Below are 21,401 nucleotides of genomic sequence, written 5' to 3'. Positions count from 1 at the left end.
ATTCAGAAACTGATTTTGGAAACCATAGGTGTGTTTAACAGCTATGAGTCTTCGCATAATTAGTCCCACTTTTTTGTCCTTAAATTAGAGGAGCATTACTGTTTTAAGGCTTAGGTCCATTGCACATAGGCAATTACTTGTGTGACTAATGAGAGAAAACTGCATCCAGACTATTAATTTTATAGGAGTCTCAGACAAAACCTTGTGTGATCCACAAGGGTAAGGTTTAAAATTTGCCAAAATTCCCTAATTCTGTTTATCTGTTACTTTTCAATGAAGCTACTCCAGTTTCCCCCAAGAAAGATCTGGCCCATAAATTAGGAGGGCTAATTCGGGTATCCCACTTCACAGAAAATATACCACATCCAATCTGAATGCGTGGATGTTTACATTTAAAATGTACTTTCCATGAGTACTTGCATAGGTAAAATTCAGTCTCTCACATTGTAGCAGGGTGGTCACCTGCTCTGGGCCTGAAAGGGTTACAGCCAGCCCTGGGAGAGGGCTGGGATGGTGAGCCAAAGGCTAGGTTGATGGGGAAGGCAGCCTTAGCTGGGGCCACGCCCCAATCAGGCCACAGTTGGCCCTATAAAAGGCTGTGAGCCAGGCACTCAGGCAATCTCTCTTTAGTTGGGGGAGAGAGCTGGGCCTGGCTAGGTGGGAGCTGAGTAAAGTACCTAGAGTGGAGCAGGGCTGAGGGAGCTCCAGCCTGGAAACCCCCAAGGCTGGGAAGGGTACAGGGGTTACAGAGGTGCAGCCCAGGGTAGGCAAAGGCAGTGGGTCCAAACCCCCCTTTGCCAATGATGAATGGCTTGTACACTGCAGTCTGCCCCAGTGAGCAGCAGCTAGAGGGTGACTGGCAGTAGCCAAAGACTGAGGTGAGGTGGGGATAGAGGGTTGGGGGTTCCCCTGGGTGGGGAGACCCAGAGAGAAGGTACACTGCCAGGGGGTAGCACCCAAGATAAAAGGGCACTGGGGTCTGGGAGGGACATGGGGGCCTGAGGCAAGCGGGACACTGGCCTGCAGAAGGTGCTCTGGAGGCTGGAGAGCTAATTCCCAGGATGACCAGTGGGAGGTGCCATGCTGGTGAGTCCTGCCCTGCTATGCACATGTTCATAGAAAAGTTAGAAATTAATTCACTTCAGCTTGCTTGCACTTCTTAATATTTATGAAAACATTTTTGCACTGTATCCCTGGCTCTAGTTGTTACTCTGAACGGTCACTCTTCCCTCTCCCAAATACTATGAAAGCACTCAGATATTACTGTTACGGCAGCCATGAAATAAATTTATCAGAGCTGGGTAGATTTAAGTTCTGATCCATATTTCATGGAAGCCTTCATTGACTTCAAGGGTCTCATCCCAAACCCATTGAAGTTTCCATGTGTCATAAATATAAAGGGAAGGGTAAACCCCTTTGAAATCCCTCCTGGCCAGGGGAAAGCTCCTCTCACCTGTAAAGGGTTAAGAAGCTAAAGGTAACCTCGCTGGCACCTGACCAAAATGACCAATGAGGAGACAAGATACTTTCAAAAGCTGGGAGGAGGGAGAGAAACAAAGGGTCTGTGTCTGTCTGTAGTCGTCTTGGCCGGGGATAGACCAGGAATGGAGTCTTAGAACTTTTAGTAAGTAATCTAGCTAGGTATGTGTTAGATTATGATTTCTTTAAATGGCTGAGAAAAGAATTGTGCTGAATAGAATAACTATTTCTGTCTGTGTATCTTTTTTGTAACTTAAGGTTTTGCCTAGAGGGGTTCTCTGTTTTTGAATCTAATTACCCTGTAAGATATCTACCATCCTGATTTTACAGGGGGGATTTCTTTATTTCTATTTACTTTTTTATTAAAAGTCTTCTTGTAAAAAACTGAATGCTTTTTCATTGTTCTCAGATCCAAGGGTTTGGGTCTGTGGTCACCTATGCAAATTGGTGAGGCTTTTTATCCAACATTTCCCAGGAAAGGGGGGGTGCAAGTGTTGGGAGGATTGTTCATTGCCCTTAAGATCCAAGGGTCTGGGTCTGTAGTCACCTAGGCAAATTGGTGAGGCTTTTTACCAAACCTTGTCCAGGAAGTGGGGTGCAAGGTTTTGGGAAGTATTTTGGGGGGAAGGATGCGTCCAAACAGCTCTTCCCCCAGTAACCAGTATTAGTTTGGTGGTGGTAGCGGCCAGTCCAAGGATAACGGGTGTAATATTTTGTACCTTGGGGAAGTTTTGACCTAAGCTGGTAAAGATAAGCTTAGGAGGTTTTTCATGCAGGTCCACACATCTGTACCCTAGAGTTCAGAGTGGGGGAGGAACCTTGACACCATGGTAAATATAGGAAATATCTTTCAAAATGGTAAAAACTTGAGTTTTAAGAATTTCAGGTACAGCTGTTTGGTACGTAGGTAGGTAGTACACTAGAGAAAGACAAATAGGATTAGCTGGAGCCCCCACTTGCCAAAGTTCCACTGTGGCAAAGAAAACCCTTTAAAAGCTCCCTAAATAAAGCTTCAAATTGAAGTTTGCCAATCAGACTTAGAAACCATGAGTAAGTTAAAAGTAAATAGGTTGTGTCAATGCATGAATCACAAAACTAACAGGATGCGTATTCTGGGATATGCAGCTTGCGTATTGTGCTGGGGGACAGGGAAATGGAGATTTCTTCATTGAAATTAATTAAACTCACTTTAGTCTCTACAGCCTGAAGAATTTAAAAGCTTAAAAAAAAAAGACAGTTTGCTTGCCAGGCATATTTATCCAAGATCACAGCTCAAAATTAATCCATAAGGACAGAGAGCCAGCAGATTAAGGAGCTAAACAGAGTTTTCATTTCTTACTGTATTTTGCTTTTACACTGTGAAGTTCTTCGAAGGAATATGTTCAAACAAGACATCCCGTTAAGCAAAAGCATTGTTCACAAAATAAATATCCCCTGCACTTGAACATGAACATTCACACAACAGAAGCTAGCCTCTCACAGAAGCTGCTGAGGGATTTATCATGTTTTGCGATATCAGCAACATGAGTAGTAAAACCACATTTGCATTAAGGTGTGGTAGCCTGGCAATTCATAATAATGTAACCAAAGTAAATTCCTCATCCAAATTCAAGAAAATTCCACTTACGTTTATGGGCCTGATTCACCGCTGGTGTAAATTGGCAAAGCTTCATTATCCAAGGATCCTACAGCTAAGGATCTGATCCACAATAAAATCCTTCTACAACACAATTATTCTGTCGCTAAAGATTCCTATAATATGTCCTTCAAAATGTTAGAGGCAGATATTGTAAAAAAAACAACCTCATAAGTATTTAATATTTTTAAATAAATTAAATCCCTTTCTTGTGGTCTTACCCCTTTGTGTTGCCTTTCTCTAATTATTCTCATCAAACACAAGCCCAGTACTCTTAAAGTAAACATTACAGAATGTTAATGGAAAGAAAATGTCAAATTCATAATAATGAATAATTGCCCTGAAAACCCAAATTCTAAGAGTTAAGTACATCCAATCTCGCAACAGAAATGTATTATATGCCCTACATATCTAGTTAAAACCACGTAGTTTGTCTATAGAAAATTCAACGGTCTACTCATGAACAAGTTACTGATCAATTATTTGGTGAATAAATTCTGAATAATGCATAAAGTTAGGCTAATGTGTTTACAGATAATTTGAGGACACAAAGTCAAAATGTGTCAAATTATTTGTTACAAGCTATTTGCCCAGTTCTAACAAGTATACAAGTTGTAGTGATGGGACTGTGCAGAAGTTCGTTATTTGTTATTTTTCTGCCACTGTGATCATGCTACCTGTTGTATATCTAAAGGTATTTGGTGTGTCTGAAGCTGTCTTAATTGGAACCAGTTGAAAAAATATATTGTGTTGATGGCATCTCATGTGCTTTAGCAATAAAGAGGTAAAAATAGACCTTGTATGGACAGACTTAAGAAAACTCATGGAAGAGAAGAGTTATCTGACTAATACAGTCGTATGGTCATACCAGAGAAGAAAAGATTTCTAGAAAATGATGAAATTGATAAGGCAGAAAAGTGAAACATTGGATCCAGCTGTGGATGAAGAACAAGATAGATAAGAGCAAGAGAAAAATGGAGAATTTACTGACCTAAGTACTTTAGATTAGGGTAAAGACTACAGACTAGTTATACTGGTGCAAACCTCCAATGCAGACACTTCAAAATGGAGCTTGCACCAATGTGAATAAGTCTGTGCCCCATTGTTCAAGGCTAGCTACTCTAGCCCTAGGCCTCATGCAGCTGTTTGTACTGGAGTGTAGAGTTCCAGTTATATTTCTTTTCAGACTGGACCCATGTGTCAGTCTGGACTCCGCACTGGCCTTTCCCTTCAGATGTCTTTAGCAGTCTTTCTTCTTGGCAGACAGGCCACGGAGAGGAGTCCAGTTTGCCTTTCTCCCCACCCTTAAAGAAGGTTTACATAAGGCGGGAATCCTTTGTTTCCCAGACTTGACCCTCTCCCTCCCCTTTTAGGGGAAAGTTACAAGAAGTCCAAGATAATGTTCAGTATCAGGTGACAAGACCACCTGAATTAGTAATGTTACAGTTACGTCCCTGGATGCCTCCCAGGAGAGAGAGCGAGTCTTGTCTTCACAGTCTTCTTGTTCCTTCCTAATGGCCCATCAAATCTGACGCCCTGTTGTCTGGTAGATGTCTTCCCGATACAGCCCTAGTTGTAATTGTTACATAGTCCATATTCCTAATTTTAGACACAGAAATGACACAGGAATACAAACTGAATAATCATTCAGTAAATCATAACCTTTCCAATGATATCCTACATAAGCCATCTTGCATAAAGTACATCAGTTATGTCATATCCATATAATAAGCATATTTCCATAAAGAATATGGAGTGTACATCATAATGGGGCCAGATTTTCACTCTTAAAATAAAAATTTCTGTCTTATTACTAGGATAATTAGTTACTTGCAAAGTCAAAATTACAGAGATTTTAATAGTGACTTCTATATACACAAAATATAATGCACTTATACATAATTTCAGATAATCCTTATTATTGCTTTGATCAAGCTGACCCAGAGACTCAGAAATACAGAGGGCAAAAATTGTAAAATATTCCTGGAAACGTTTCTGAGAAATACCCACAAGTTTGCTTAATGGTATTCAATACCATTTTAAAATTTGTTGTCTCCCCCCCACCCCCCTGAATCTTAATATAGGTAACATTTATTCATAAGAACTCCATGGAAACAAAAAATGTTACACAGATAAGGTGACTGCCCACAGTGTGATGCAATGGAAAACTAGGCCCCAGAGGCCAGATTCACCAAGGTACACTGTTCCCTGAAGAGGCAGTTAGTGCTTAAGCCCATCATTTAGATGCCAAATCTACTGTTCAACTAACTGCTGCCTAACCCTGTAGAGACCTTAAGTCCCATGGTGAAGTTTCTTCCATCAGGCATGCACAAAGCTGCCTAAGTCCTGATGCTGCCCTATAACTAGTGAGTCCTCACTTCTGCCATCCCCAGCAAGATTCTCAAAGCAGACATTCCCCTGCCAATTTTGCCTGTGGGCCTGATCTGGTATGCGTGCTCTGTACCTCACACACAAGACAGTTTGGGGTGAGCAGGTCAGGAATTTTGGGGCCTGGCCCAAAAACGTGTGTGTGTGTCCAAGAACACCTGAGTGATTGGGGCACTCACCTGAGACATGGGAGGCCCAAGTTCAAATGCCTGATTTGGAGCAGGAACATGCACCCAGGTATCCCACATCCTAAGTGAGTGTCCTAATAACCAGGCTATAGGGCACTCACTTGGAAGACCTAGGTTCAAGTATCTCCTCCAAATCCAGCAGAACAGGGATTTGATGGTCCCCCACATCACAGAATTGTAGTGCTGCAAGGGATGTTGAGAGGTCATCTAGTCTAGCCCCTTGCACTGAGGCAGGATCAAATATACCTAAACTATCCTTGATAGGTATTTGGTTTGTCTAACCTGTTCTTCAAAGCCTTCACTGATGGTGATTCCACAACCACCCTTGGTAACCTATTTTAGTACTTAACAATCCCCTGTAGTTAGAAAGATTTTCCTTGGGTTTGTCTACATGCAACAGTAATGCACACTAGTGGGAAGGAATTTTAATGTGCATACTCATTACACAGTGGTCCACTCATTACACAGTGGCCCGCTATCGTGCACTAACACTTCCCTAGGGTCTATCAAGTTAATGCTAGCAAGGTCTACATGGACTAGTTAGCATGCAACACACTGGTGCACATTAAAATTCACACCCCACTGATGTGCATTACCACAGTGCACGGACAAGCACCTAATATCTAACCTAAGTCTCCCTTACTGCAGATTAAGCACATTGCTTCTTGTCCTACCTTCAGTGGACATGGAGAACAGTTGCTCATAATCTGTGACAGGCCTTAACATATTTGAAGGTTACACTTATCTTTACTGAATTTTGTCTTTTGAATTCAGACCAATTCTTCAATTGGTGAAGGTAGTTTTGAATTCCAATCCTGTTCTCCAAAGTGCTTGCAACCCCTACCTGCTTTGTTTCATTTACAAATTTTATAAGAATGTTCTCCACTCCATTGTCCAAAACATTAATAGACATATTGAATGGTACCAGACCCAGGACAGACCCCAGTTGGACCTAACAAGATAAATCAGCCCAGTTTGACAGCAAACCATTGAAAATGACTGACTTTCAACCAGCTTGCACCCACCTTATAATCTCATCTAGACCACATTTCTCTAGTTTACTTATGATAATGTCATGGGATGTCAAAACCTTACTAAAAATCAAGATACATCATGTCTACTGGGCCAGTAAGCCCATCAAAGAGGAAATTAGATTGGTCTGGCAAGATTTATTCTTGACAAATCCATTTTCTATTACTTATCCCCCTGTTATCCTCTAGGTGATTACACACTGTTTGTTTAATAATTTGTTCCAGTAACTTTCTGTGTAGTGAAGTTAGGCTGATTTTTGCCCTATTTTTTAAAGAGAGGTACTATATTTTCTCTTCTCCAGACCTCATCTGTCCTTCAAAAGTTCTTAAAGACAATTGCTCAGGGTTATGAGATTGTTTCAGCTAGTTCCTTAAGTAACCTAGCATGAATTACATCATGTCCTGAGTTGAATACATCTAACTTCACTAAATATTCTTTAACCTGTTCTTTCCTTATTTTGGTTTGTGTTTCTTCTCCCTTGTTGTTAATATTAAATGTATGAAGCATTTGGTCACCATTAAACTTTAAGGAAAACTGAAACAAAATAGGTTTCAGAGTAGCAGCCGTGTTAGTCTGTATTTGCAAAAAGAAAAGGAGTACTTGTGGCACCTTAGAGACTAACAGATTTATTTGAGCATAAGCTTTCGTGAGCCACAGCTCACTTCATCGGATGCATTCTGATGAAGTGAGCTGTAGCTCACAAAAGCTTATGCTCAAATAAATCGGTTAGTCTCTGAGGTGCCACAAGTACTCCTTTTCTTGAACCAAAATAGGCATTAGCCTACTCTGTCATCAGTTATTAGCCTTCCTTCACTAAGTACTGGGTCTACATTTTTCTTCATCATTCTCTTGCTCCTAATGTCTTTATAGAACCAATTCTCATTGGCTTTCATATCCCTTGCTAGGTGCACCTACATGCTTGTGCATATCCTTAGCTATTTGTCTGTTTCCACTATTTATAGAATTCCTTTTTGATTAATCTGGTCATTAACAAGCTCCTGATGCAGCTAAGTTGGCCTCTTAGTATTCTTCCTCTCTTTCCTTTGGATCAGAATAGGTTGCTGCTGTGCTTTTAACATTATCTGTTTGAGAAACTGCTGACTATCCTGAACTCCCTTTTCTCCTAGATTTTCTTCTCATTTGACCCTACTTACTAGTTCTGTGAATTCGGGCACTCTGTGATGGGGCACCTGCCCCACACTGGGCTCTAAGGGGTTAATAGAGCCCTAGTGAGGCTGCGCAGGAGGCAGCCAATCAGAGAAGGGCTAAAAGGAGCAGCCAATCAGGGCCAAACAGGCTCATATAAAAAGGGAGATGCAGGGCAGAGGAAGCCATTCTCTGCTGGGAGCTAAGGGAGGAAGGACTGTGTCTCTGGAGGGCTGAGAGAACTGCCAGCACCCTGGACAGAGCAGTGCTGCTAGTATGGATGGAGGACCGGGAGACAGCTCATGGCTGGCTGCTGGGGCTTGAGGGCTGAGGCACTGAGGCAAGGGCAAAGAGGATACTGGGGCCATGAGGAAGTGGCCAGACAATTTAATTTTCTCCAGTACCCACTAAGGGAAGTGGCTGAACAGTGGACTGCAGGTCCCCCAGAAGGGGGAGCACAGTGTATGGCATGGCTGAAGGGCTGTGTCATTGAAGAGGATGCTGCAGTCGTTGGAGAGATGTCGGTCCTAGAGCAGGAGTGATGGCGGTGAGGGACCACCTGAAGAGGGCGCACTAACATGCAGAGCTAATCCCCAAGATGGTAAGTAGGAGGCATCAGAGTGGTGAGTGAACCCCATTACACATTCACATCTCAGGTGAGTGCTCTAACCGCTTGACTGTAATGGAGTGGTTCTCTCTCATTTGTTTTTTGTGGTGTGGAAGGGCAAGAAAGGACTGACCTGGTTTAAGTGACTTATTCCAGGAGAGGGTTCATAGCTGAGAATCTTGGGTGGAGAGGTGCCTCCCTCCAGGCTGTCAGTCAGGTATGAAAGGTCTAGATCAATGGGAATTAGGCTCCTAAGCACCATTGTGAATCTGGACTCTAAGCACCTCCCCTTTCCTCTTTATTTCACTCCTGACTAGCTTTGGTGGGTCTGCATTCAGCTTGATGGCTTCTGAGATCCTTTCTTAGGTGCCTAACTCTCCCCATGCAGTGTATGGGGTGCCTTGGCACCCAACTTTGGGCTGTGAATTCTATTGGGTAGCAGAGTGCTTAGGCCTTGATGGGCTTAACTCCTAAGTCTTTCTGTGAACCTACTCCTATGGGATGTAGGTGATCAAACAGGCCAAATAATTAACAGCAAATAGTCAGAGACAGAGTCAACGCAAGTAGTTAGAGAAAGGTGATGGTATAAAAACTATTCAAAACAATAGTGGATAAATGCAACCATCTGCATTTTCTCCTTGTGCAACCTCAGCCACCCAGTGTGATCAGACTTTTTTATTTTCAGTAGTCATGTATCAAGAAACAAGGCAAAGCCTTTGGGGGAAAAATACTACCTCTATAAGTTGGAATGAAACCAGCAGCAAATATCTGGAATTATTTCTTTTCCTGCAAGTCTTCATATCCAATTTGCTGGAGATATCCGCCAAATGACATAGAGATGTACTTAGATTCATTGGTTTCAGTTTTGACGACAGTGACAGTTCTTCTCAGTCATTGGAAGCTCGTTGTCAGAGAATACATCCTAAATATGCAAGGCAAGCAGTCAAACAGTCCATCTAGACCCTTATGAGCATCTTAGTATCTAAAGTAAAAATAGGAGCATACAATTATTTTATAGGATCATGTAAACTAAGTATTTCACTAAATTTCCAGCACACTGTCACCAATATCTCTTCTTCAACCCATGTATACATATAAAGGGCCCTCACAAACACAAAAGATGGGTATTTTTCGACTCTGAATGTCTCTAGCAGTACAGCTGACTTTTGTAGCACCAGTTCATTTCATCTTCTTTACAACTTCTAGATCTCATGCAATGTTTCTTAATAACTGTAATAAAGTGGCTCCACACAGGACAGTGACAAATTGCATTCTGCCAGCAAACAAAAGGCAACTTTTGCCTGTTACCTTGAATGTACTCTGTGTAGCAAAGAACTGATGATTTTCCTCACCATGTGCTTTATAGTCTGCTGACAAATCTGGCTTTTCTTGTCAGACCACAGTGAAGTGTCCATTATTATGGCATACAGCCAGTGCTCAAAATACTGTAGTAAGAATGTATGAGGGACAAAGGAGAGAAAATTGATCAAGTGCTGCAGTGTAGGTAGAGGCTAGCCGAGTGAGTTAAAATAAGATAGAAAATTGGTTTTGTGGTGGTAAAACCTGTCTTAACTAACGTTTAGTTCTCATATGCTCAACATCTAAAACATAAGGTCTCTTCTCTTTTAATATGTATGCCCACAGCTATTCCTTCAATCTTTACCTCACTTTTCGTAATCCTGTGGTACAAGGTTTTTGGTTTGCTTTTTAAATTAAAGGTGTGTGCTGGTATTTAGTTCTAATGAACCATAAATAATGTGGCTGGTTTGTTTACAGAAAGCCAGAACATATAAGGGGATTGGAAGGATGAGGAAGAGGTCTCCCTCATGGGTCCTACTATGTTTTCTAGAAGCAACCAGATAGGTGATAAGCATGCTTCAAAAGATTAGCATAGCTTTGGTTAAGGTCTGAATGCTGCTCTGCATCCTTTCATGCCTCCCTTTATCAAACTTGCATTACCCTTACTGTTTACTCCTCTGAGCCCCAGAAAGCCTCTTACACTAAAGATATAATGCAAATGGAGTAGTGTGCAATTTTGCTTGAAGAAATGTTTTTTAAAGAAAATAAAATTTAGCTCAGTTCTGTCCATCATGCATATCTAACTCCTATTGACTTCAGCAGTGAACTGCTGAAAGCAAAACGGGAAAAACCCAGCAACTTCAATGTGACTTGCTTAAAGGCACCCAATTGTGTAAGTGCTTTGCTGGAGTTGGAGCCATATTGTGTTTTGAAAGAGCATGCAAGCAAGAGAGAAGAATACTGGAAATCTTTACAAAGGAATCTTCAAGCTGAAAAAAGGACTATCAACCAAAGCATTTCCAGAGAGCTAATCAGCATCTGAGAAAAATGTTTAAATATTTAAGTAGCAATATTGAAAAGATGACATGTGCATGAGGGCATATAAATACCAGCAATATGTTAGAGCCATTCACTGTCGTTTTTAAAACACTTTCAATTTGCTTTTCATATTATTCTTAGTAGGCTCAGATAATTCTTAGTCTTCCCATGCCAAACCTGTCAACCCACAGTACTTTCTTTTGAGAAGAGACTGTCAAATTAGCTCAGCCCTTCAATAATTAGTTTGTGACATAACAATTTAGTCACAGGAAAGGGAAATATCTTGATAAAAATATTTCAGCAAGATCCTAGATTTGCCTGTGTAAGGCCACTGTGTCATAAGTGATTAGCTATTATTACCACTAAAGAATCTTGCTATTGACTGATTACGTAAGGATTTACTCAGCAAGGTATATTTTAGTCGGTAAGTCCCACATCTTCCTTTAGAGAGGAAAGTAACAGGACCACCTGTTACCTTTGAAGTTTGGGATAGCAACCCCTTTAAGTTGGGTCCCAAAAAGGAGGAAAAAAACTTCCAGGTTCCACCAGAGGAGAAAATATCCATCACAAGGCAGCTCTTTTGGCTAGAGGTTCAAGTAAAAGTGGACAGAAGGATTCTCACATCAGTGCTGAGGAAATATGGAGTGTCTGAGGATTTAATAACTACAGTGAATGCCCTATATAGAGCATCTAATACTGAACGTGTTTTGGGATGGTGAGTCCCTTTGAAGTGGAAGGCAGACTGCATCAGGGGTCATGCATCAGGATAAGTCCACTGTTGGTTTATCATATTGATGGACTATGTCAGCAGGAAGATCCCAATGGGGAAAAAGGGGAGGCACTGTGATATGCAGAAGACATATAAATAAAGGTGTCATCAAAAAAAATACCTAGGGGGAAATGGTAACCAGTGGTATGATCAGCTAAGCAGACAGGAGATAAAAATGAACATGACTAAAACTGAGATCTAGTGGGTCAGTAGAGGTGCCCCAGGGAAATTTGACATAGAGATTAATGGACTATGACTAAACCAGGCAGACCAGTCCAAGTACCTTGGCAGCTGGATTACAGAAGATAGTGAATCTGAATGTGAGATACAGTTCAGACCAGGGAGTGCTGGAAAAGTGTGGGACAACTCAGGTGTTGTGTGTGCAAGCATGTACCACTCAGACTGAAAGCCCAGCTGTACAGAATGGTGGTGCAGCCTCTATGGCAGAACCCTGGGTGGAAAAGAGACAGATTCAGTGCCTATGGGAGTTCGAGATATGAGGTCTTTGTGCTATTAAAAGACTTGCACAAAGAGCTTTCAAAGTGAAATCAATGGGATGCAAGTAAAAGTCTCATGTAGCTGGCAAAATCTAGGAAGTATTTGTTCAGATATGTACAGAGGATGAATGAAGAGGACCTGGTGAAGATGAATTGCAGAAGAGGTTGGTAGGAAAGAGATCCCAAGGAAAGGAAGCAATAGATGGATTGCATCAGAGATGGTGGTAAGAGGGTGATCTTAATGTGCCTTGGACAGATGCAGATGCTTGCATGACAACCCAGCCCCAGATGATGGGATATGGGAAAGAAGTACTAGTAGTTCAAGTAAAACAAAGGAAATGTAGGGCAGCTAGTTTCCATTCAGTTAAACTGACCACAAATAGCACAAGGCTGCTTCATTCAACCAAGGATCCACTTGGGGGGGAAAAAACCCAAACAAAATAAGTCTCTTTCCTCTAGCCAGGGTGTGGTTCAGAAGTCTCCCAGGTTAAGAGACAGACAAAACCAGCAACAACACCAGCACCTCCTTTCTAGAAACATGCTTCCTTTTTATAGATTCTCCCACTTCGGAGGCAAAGCTCTCAGTTCCATCTCCCAGTAGCCTAACAATCCATAGCCACCAGCTTTCATAGCATCATAGAATATCAGGGTTGGAAGGGACCTCAGGAGGCCATCTAGTCCAACCCCCTGCTCAAAGCAGGACCAATCCCCAATTAAATCATCCCAGCCAGGGCTTTGTCAAGCCTGACCTTAAAAACTTCTAAGGAAGGAGATTCTACCACCTCCCTAGGTAACGCATTCCAGTGTTTCACCACCCTCCTAGTGAAAAAGTTTTTCCTAATATCCAACCTAAACCTCTCCCACTGCAACTTGAGACCATTACTCCTTGTCCTGTCCTCTTCTACCACTGAGAATAGTCTAGAACCATCCTTTCTGGAACCACCTCTCAGGTAGTTGAAAGCAGCTATCAAATCCCCCCTCATTCTTCTCTTCTGCAGACTAAACAATCCCAGTTCCCTCAGCCTCTCCTCATAAATCCTCATAATTTCTCTCCAGGTTTACTGCTCAGATGGGCTCTAAGGACTTGTTTCCACCTTTCTGCCTATTAAAAGGGTTTAAACTCTTCCAGCCTCAGCTAAAAGTTAAAAGAAATATCCTGAAGATCTGTGATATGTATTACTTTTTCTATCCAGCCCCGCAGAAGAGCCATGGTTAGTTATTGTCAGAAGCCAGGCTCGGTGAGCAGTAAACTGTACTCACAACTAGAGCTAGTTGGGAAATTTTCAACTAAATGTTTTTTTACACAACACAAATATTTTAGAAAGAGGTTAAAATCAGAATGAAACATTGTGATACTATCAAGACAAAATGTTTTAGGTGACTGGTTTCAGGCAACAGATTTAAAAAAACAAAAGGAAGTATTTATTTCTTCCAACAACACACACTCAACCTGTGGAACTTGTTGTCATGGGATGTTAAGGCCAAAAGTATAACTGGGTTAAAAAAGCATTTGATAAGTTCATGGATAAGTCCATCAATGGCTATTAGCTATGATCGTGCTCTGGGGGTCCTAAGCCTCTAGCTGCCAGACACTGGGAGTGGACAAGAAGGGATGAATCCTGCAATAGTTGCCTGGTTCGGTTAATTCCCTCTGAAGCATCTGGCATTCACTACTTTCAGAAGACAGGATATTGGGCTAGATGGACCATTGGTCTGACATAGTATGGCCATTCTTAAGTTCTTGATGGATTTGGGCAGAGGAGGTTGTCTCTTCATGAAAATTTGAAATTGCATATGTTGATCCTGATTTGGGACAAAAAAGTTTTCAAAAATCTTAAACCATTTCCCACAAAGCCCAATTAACAAATGTTCAATATATCTGATTTCCAGTTTGATGAGCTCTAACAAGCAAAAAGTTAATACATAAAGTTGAATATGTCAAATTTTTCTGCCTTTTCTCCCCCTCCCTAAAAATTCAAAAATCTAAACTTTCTACTTACAACTCAGTCTAACCAAGTTCAAACCTTATTAAATTTGCTTCTCACAGTCAATGTAGACCTCTTTCTTCACACGTGGTTTTGGGAAGAAGCTTTCATTTGTGTGAATAGATCTTTTAGCTTTTTCATCAGGAGCTGTGAGACAATTTTTCACTGTCCCACTGAATACAAACTCATTCATGCCGACCATGATCATACCACTTTGCACAAGTTTAGCCTACAGGTTTGTAGAAAGCGGATTTTTTTTGCGGGGTGGGGGGGAAGAGACACTCAGACATTAACTTACTCCTTCAACATGTGCGGCGGTAGTAGCAGGGAGAATCTTTAGGGTCCCACTTCTTGGAGGAGAAGAGGATCCCACTTGTTGTTTTCAAACCTAGTGATTAGTTTACGTATTCCTCTAAAAAGGAAAAAGGGATAGAGACTTGGGTCCGGATTCTCTTATGCAACTGAGCTACGTTTGGCACAACTCCCGAGTTGGTGGCATAGGCGTCTTTAAGCCATGTTTGATGGCCACAGATCCACTAGCCACCAGAAGTGAGGCCATCTATACTGGCTGTGCAAAGAGGGTGGTGTACCGGCCAGGATTTGTCCCATATTACAGGACAGGATATGAGTGTGCCAGAAATGGGAGGACAGAAAAAATAGAGTAACAAATGGAATGTAACAAGCAAAACACATTTAGGAGTTTTAGAGAAGTGAAATAAGCTTGGACTTGTATTCCACTTAGGAATATGGTTCTTGCAGAAGATACACTACTTCCTAATTCTGTGCTGTATGTGAAATTCTTTCATCAGGGGAAACATTTGAAATAGAGAGAGTAGTCATAAAAAGAACAATATTTTCCCATGGTAGTTGCTTGTAAATGTGACAACATTATACAGATTACAAAACACTGCTGCAGACTCTGTCAAAGCTCGATATATTTTCATTCAAGCTAAACTTCAGAAGTGCAGACCATTTCGAGCAACAGTATCATAAAGCATTATCTTATTCTCATTTTAAAGGAGTGTGGTTAGTGTCCAATAATGATATAAATCTTTATATTAAAATAAGAATATCACATTCCCTTTAAATATCGGAAAGAGATGTTTTTCTGGGGACTTTATAGCTTCCATATGGCTACTATCAAGGAAATTTTGTGAGAGCCCTCTGTGCACAAATGCTCTAAAAGTAAAGAGATAAGTGTTCTTGATGTGGGAAAAGAAAAGTAATTTAAAGACGATCAGAGCAAGATCTTGGAAAACACATTTCAAAAATTTCAAATAATTCTGACATTGCAGTAACCCCAGAACTGTTTTTAAATGCATTCTTTCAATAAGGCTATTTTGTTAAATAAAACACTTTCAGTTAAGCAATGGTTGGCAGGAATAATAACCCAACATCAAAGCAAGTTTTTGAAGAACGAATATCCTCCCCCCCCACCCCCAAAAAAATTATAACCCCAAACTTCCAACACCAGCACGCTTGCTACACAGTTAAATCAAACACCCAATATGTCTTCCACTTACTTACAGAGAAGATGGGAATAATGCTTTAGAGTAACATATAAATGGGTGAGTAATTCTTTATCTTACTGGGCCTACTGGGAAACAGATGATTGATTTCAGGCTTATTACAACATACAGGCAAATTAACTAAAAATAGGTGCCACTTATTTCATAGAATCGTAGGACTGGAGGGGACCTTGAAATGTCATCTAGTCCAGTCTCCTGCACTCATACCAGGACGAAAGACCATTCCTGACGGGTATTTGTCTGTCCTGCTCTTAAAAATCTCCAGTGATGGAGATTGCACAACCTCCTAGCCAATTTATTCTAGTGCTTAACTACCCTGACAGGATGTTTTTCCTAATGTCCAATCTACACCTTCCTTGCTGCAATTTAAGCCCATTGCTTCTCATCCTATCCTCAGGTTAAGGTGAATAATTTTTCTCCCTCCTCCATGTAACAACTTTTCATGTACTTGAAAACTGTTATGTTCCCTCTCAGTCTTCTCTTCTCCAGTCTAAAGAAACCAAATGTTTTTAATCTTTCCTCATATGTCATGCTTTCTAAACCTTTAGCCATTTTTGTGGCTCTTCTCTGGACTTTCCCCAATTTGTCCACGTGGGGGACCAATTTCCACTGGCCTTACTCCTCCTGAACTATATATGCAGGTGGCATGCCTGCTAAGATCAGCAGGAATATTGCTTGAATACAGACAGACTACTTGATAGGTCCTTCTTTATTAAGTACAGCATCAACCCTTCAAGGTGCTGCATGCACCTGTGTGGGTCTGAGAAGCCTTAATCCCCACTGACTTCATTTGAAGTTAAAGGTGCTCAGCAGCTTGCAGGATCAAGTCCTAAAAGTCTGCCTAAAGAGTGTAATGTTTGGTATATGGTAATTAACATTTGTGTTCATAACCAGAGTACAATGTACACAAGTATGTTGTATGTGCTTGCTTGACTCTGGGTGTGGGGGGGGGCACAGTTAACCAGCTTAATTTCCTATATTTAAAAATAGATACTAAAAATGAATCTAAACCACAGTATGTTACAATAGCAACTTGCAGCCATCTGAATAGCATAGCATATTTATTAATTCCCCACGCTGTGTACAGCAACTTTTTTGCATTTGCAATATAAATTCCAGGGCCTATAATATATATTAAATGTGACAGGGGAACTTGTTAAAGTGTGCAAACAAAAGTGAAGACAATTACAATCATCTCATCTACAAACTATAAGAGAACAATCCTAAATAATCAGCTCCTTATATCATGAACATTTTTAACCGTAATACCATTGTATGAAATGGGACTGACTGTACTTTGTCATCTACCCACAGTGCCAGAACAGTATAATAATTTCAAAAGAAATAATGTATTTAAGTACCTTGCTGTTAAATAAACTATTTAGACATTCCTTATCGTACCCTAATATTGTAGAGAAATAAATATGCAAATCATTGACACTAACAGTTTGTGAAGTTTGAACTAAAACTCCTAAAATAATCATACAATGGATCAAAGCTAGAAACGTGACAAATACTGATTGATCTGCACAGGACTCTATTTAATTGCATGTGGAATTACTAGGATAAGAGAGAGATGGATCTGAGATTCACCCATCACCTAATCTTGTTGATTTCTGTGTGTTGATTGGTCAGTCAACCTTAAAAGAGCAAGACTGGCTGATTTTGAAGTGCAAGGCCTCCATTTTGAAGCACTGTAGAGAAAGAGAAAAGCTTTGTCTGGGAGCTGCTCAGAGAGCGATGGGAACCTGGTGAAAGCTGAGTGTATGCTCTGTAAAGCAGAAATCTCTTCAAGGAATACTATTTCTGGCTACTGAAATTAGCCATTGGAAACCTTGTAAGCACATTGAAACCAAATATCCACCCTTTACAGAAGTACATTGAAAGAAGAAGGGGGACCAAGTAGACGGTCTTTGATCTATCTGCAAACACCAAGATCCATACAGAACACTCAGGAATTTCAAGAGCCCATAGACTGACTAGTGATTGGTAAAATCAACATTGCCCCAGGGAAAATGACGACAAGGTGACATGCAGCCAATTTCTGTTAGAATTGAGCCTGAACTAAAACCCTATATTCTAACTATCATGAAATTTAGACATAGGGAGGGAGATCTGGAAATCAAATTGCACAGCCCTCCATCACTATATTGCTCTAAGCCAAATCCCTGGGTCCGAACTTCCACACTCTGAGGTATAAGAGCTCTTGTTCTAAATTTTGTGGCTGAAACCTTAAATTTATGTTGTGGAGCAAATTTTGCAGGTGCAAATTAAGGCAACTAACAGAGACCAGGCCTCAGACCATTTCAAAACATTATCCATTAAAAGTTTGATCCTGCACCCAGTGAAGGCAATGGCAAAGCTGGCACTGAATTCAGTGGTGCAGGCTCAGGTCCTACACACTGAGAAAACTGGTGAATAATTCATTATGGCCTTTCTCCAGTCTTCACTTTAGATACCTGTTACAGCAATATACAAAGTTATCAAAAATACATTTTTAAAAGCCCTCATTTTAAAAACATCGTCAGAGGCCATTTGTTCTGCAACTTTTCTGTTCAGAGGCAAAAGTTTAAGTAGGAGGCTAGTGTAATGCCAACAGACCCCAGTCGTCGGCAGGCAGGATCAAACCAGGGACCTCGCGACCTTAGTGCATGAGCCTCTTCTGCATGAGCTGAAAGCCAACTTCCTGTTAGCTATGGCTGTAGAGCGTGCTCTCTTCCTCCCCCCCCCCCGACAGAACACCACACCCCGAAGGTGTGTGGGTTACACTAGCAGAGACTTTGAGGAATTAACGTATGAGATGAGCATGGAAGACACCTGCACCAAGGGACCAGATAATTCAGTGGTTATGGTCTGGAACTTGGGAAATTGAGGCTCAGTTTCCTGCTCTGCCAGAGACTTCCTCTGTGACCTTGAGCTTAGTTTGTGTCCCTAAATTCCACATCTGTAGAATGGGGATGGTAGCACTTCCCTACTTAGCCAGGATATTGAAGGATATGTTTTTGAAAGATTCTGAGGCACTGAGCTACTACAGTAAGAGAAGGGGCAAATGAGAGAGCGGGGCCTAGTGGATAGGCCTCTGTGAGGGACTCGGAGTACTTGGGTTCTGTTCGTGGCTCTGCCACTGACCTATGGGTAACCTTGAACCAGTCACTTAACCTCTCTGTGCCTCAATTTCCTGACTTATAAAAATGGGGCTAATTATATTGACATTATATTTGTGAATTGCTTTGAGATCTACTGCTGAAAAACACTATAAAAGAGCTGAGAATTATTGCAAATACCTTGGATAGATAGTATTTCTTCCATAGAGAGAGCTTACCCAAACTTTGATGTACCAAATCAAGAAAACTGAGCCATATAAATAGAAAATTTTAACTGCTTTCACTATATGCTTATTTCAGCAGGATTGAGTCACAGTATCCCATAATTTGAAAATGTGAAATGGTTCCTTCTGAACTGAGTTAAATAAAAAAAATTGGATGGAAGTTCAGGGGGAAAGAATGGTTGTTATCAAACATGATTTACGAACCCCTAACATGGGGATTGCAATATATAGATTTCCCAACTTTGGGCCAGTGCTTTAGACTTACTCTCTCACCTCCAAATTAGATTTAATTACATTAAATGAGGTGGGTGTTTCTGACAGTATTTCCTCCTTTAATTTTATAATGGGCAGTACCACAGCAAGGCACAATGCATCTCAACTGGATTACTGCACATTGGGAGATATGACAGTTTCTGACTGGATGTTGTGGTATCGTAGCCAGGATGCCAGACACAATAGACTGAAATTAATTATTAACAGTACTGCTATCTTTCTAACTTGACTTTGCTCTCAGTGAAGGTGCTCATTTCTCAACCATTCTGGATAGAATAAATTACTTGTGCTTCTCAATTTTCAGCCTTCCGTCTAAAACAAATTTATAACCACAGATCCTTCCATTCCTTGAATAGGCGGGTCCTGTGGTTTGTGATTTCAACTGTAAACATCTCTGATGTGGTTGTGATGTACGCAGAATCAGGCTAGGATTCTTACAGTTTGATTTGGCAGATATACTTGAAACTGATCACATTAAAGGAGGTTGGCTGTCGAGGGGCTATAAATTCATATATCCCAAGTTAATCAACGTTTATTCTGTTCTGTAATTAAAGATGAGAAATACAATATTTTTATTGCTGTTTTCCAGGTGACACTGTTATGCCTTCAAGACCCAGGTAATGACTTTCAAAATCTTCAAATATCTTTAGAAATATAATGAATCTCAAGGACATACCTGATCAATCAAAGGTTTTGACATCTTACATTTCCAATGTCTTCATAATTCTGGTGCTGCATTTTTTCTTCATGGTCAACATTGTGTATGTTTTGTATCTCATATAGTCACATAAAAAATCCATTTAGAATAAATATTCCTGACATGTTGTATACTACACAGTATTGCTCTCAAATCCTGTCTATTTTAGCTATAACAGGCTGAGGCAACTAAAAAGTTACGTGAGAAAATAAAGCATGAGGAGAGAGATTGCAAGAGGACCATAAAATGAACACACATGTATTTGCTGACATGACCAAGGTAAGACAGTGATAAAGCTATTTGGTTTGTTATTTATTTATATACTGCCAAAGCTGAGAGTGCCACTTTACAGGCATATAAAAAGATAAGAGCTTAAAAATATAAAATAAAGTGATCAAGTTACTGAGGAACCTAAGTCCCATTGACTTTCCACTCCTGGGGTGTTTATAATCTAAGGACCTGTTCATGCAAACACTCATGTACATGTAGAATTGGGTGGGAAATGTTTTTCCCATATGAGAAAAATATTTGAGCTTTCAAAAGAAAAAATTCCATCCCAAATCAGGATGAATATTCAGTATCTCAGAAAGTTTGCAAATCAATACACAGATTTTATTTTTTGTTTGGGTCAATCAAAACGCTTTATTTTAATGATATGAAATGTTTCATTTAAATTTGGCCAATTTAAAACAAAATATATAATTAGCTCAAATTTTGAAACTCTTTTTTGCTTAGAACATGTTAAAATAGGGCATTTTGACACTATCTTGAAACTTGTTTTGAATTCTTTTTTTCAAGTCAAGAAATTAATTGAAACTGATCCTTTCCGGCCAACAGTTTTTTAGTTTTGATTAATCAGAAATTTTGGTGGGGAAAATGGGTCACTGAAAAATTCAAAGCATGTACCTAATATTTTTCATCTGAGTGGTATTGTAACTTGTTTAAGTAGTATTGTGAATGGGAATACTCATAATTTAAAGTTTTGGATGGGGAAAATACCCTTTGTGGCACAATTTCTTGCAGAACACATGAAGTGGGGAAAAAAAATCCAATATGGAACAACTTTTAACTATTACCGATTGCCTATAGTTAGATTTCAGAGTAACAGCCGTGTTAGTCTGTATTCGCAAAAATAAAAGGAGTACTTGTGGCACCTTAGAGACTAATCAATTTATTTGAGCATGAGCTTTTGTGAGCTACAGCTCACTTCATCGGATGCATACTGTGGAAACTGCAGCAGACTATATATATATATATACAGAGACTATGAAACAATACCTCCTCCCACCCCACTGTCCTGCTGGTAATAGCTTATCTAAAGTGATCATCAGGTTGGGCCATTTCCAGCACAAATCCAGGTTTTCTCACCCTCCACCCCCCCACACAAATTCACTCTCCTGCTGGTGATAGCCCATCCAAAGGGACAACTCTTTACACAATGTGCATGATAATCAAGTTGGGCCATTTCCTGCACAAATCCAGGTTTTCTCACATCCCCCCCACCCCCATA

The 21,401-nt window shown here is 40.5% G+C and overlaps 1 long non-coding RNA gene across 3 annotated transcripts in view; it reads left to right on the top strand.

The window, feature by feature from the left end:
• LOC140908266 (uncharacterized) overlaps window positions 1-21,401 on the top strand; it is an 87,160-nt gene that overhangs the window by 11,477 nt on the left and 54,282 nt on the right. For 2 of the 3 annotated variants that reach the window (XR_013635511.1, XR_012157817.2), the window contains exons 2-3: window positions 19,784-19,811; window positions 20,061-20,170. This is a non-coding gene — a long non-coding RNA (uncharacterized LOC140908266). Of the gene's footprint in view, window positions 1-19,551; window positions 19,605-19,783; window positions 19,812-20,060; window positions 20,171-21,401 lie in introns of those variants that run through there. The other variant, XR_012157818.1, reaches the window with a different exon arrangement.

This window comes from Lepidochelys kempii, chromosome 3 (genome assembly GCF_965140285.1).
Source record: "Lepidochelys kempii isolate rLepKem1 chromosome 3, rLepKem1.hap1, whole genome shotgun sequence".
In the NCBI taxonomy this organism is placed as follows: domain Eukaryota; kingdom Metazoa; phylum Chordata; order Testudines; family Cheloniidae; genus Lepidochelys; species Lepidochelys kempii.
Note: the sequence above shows the minus strand (reverse complement) of the source record. Positions and strands in the feature narration are given on the sequence as shown.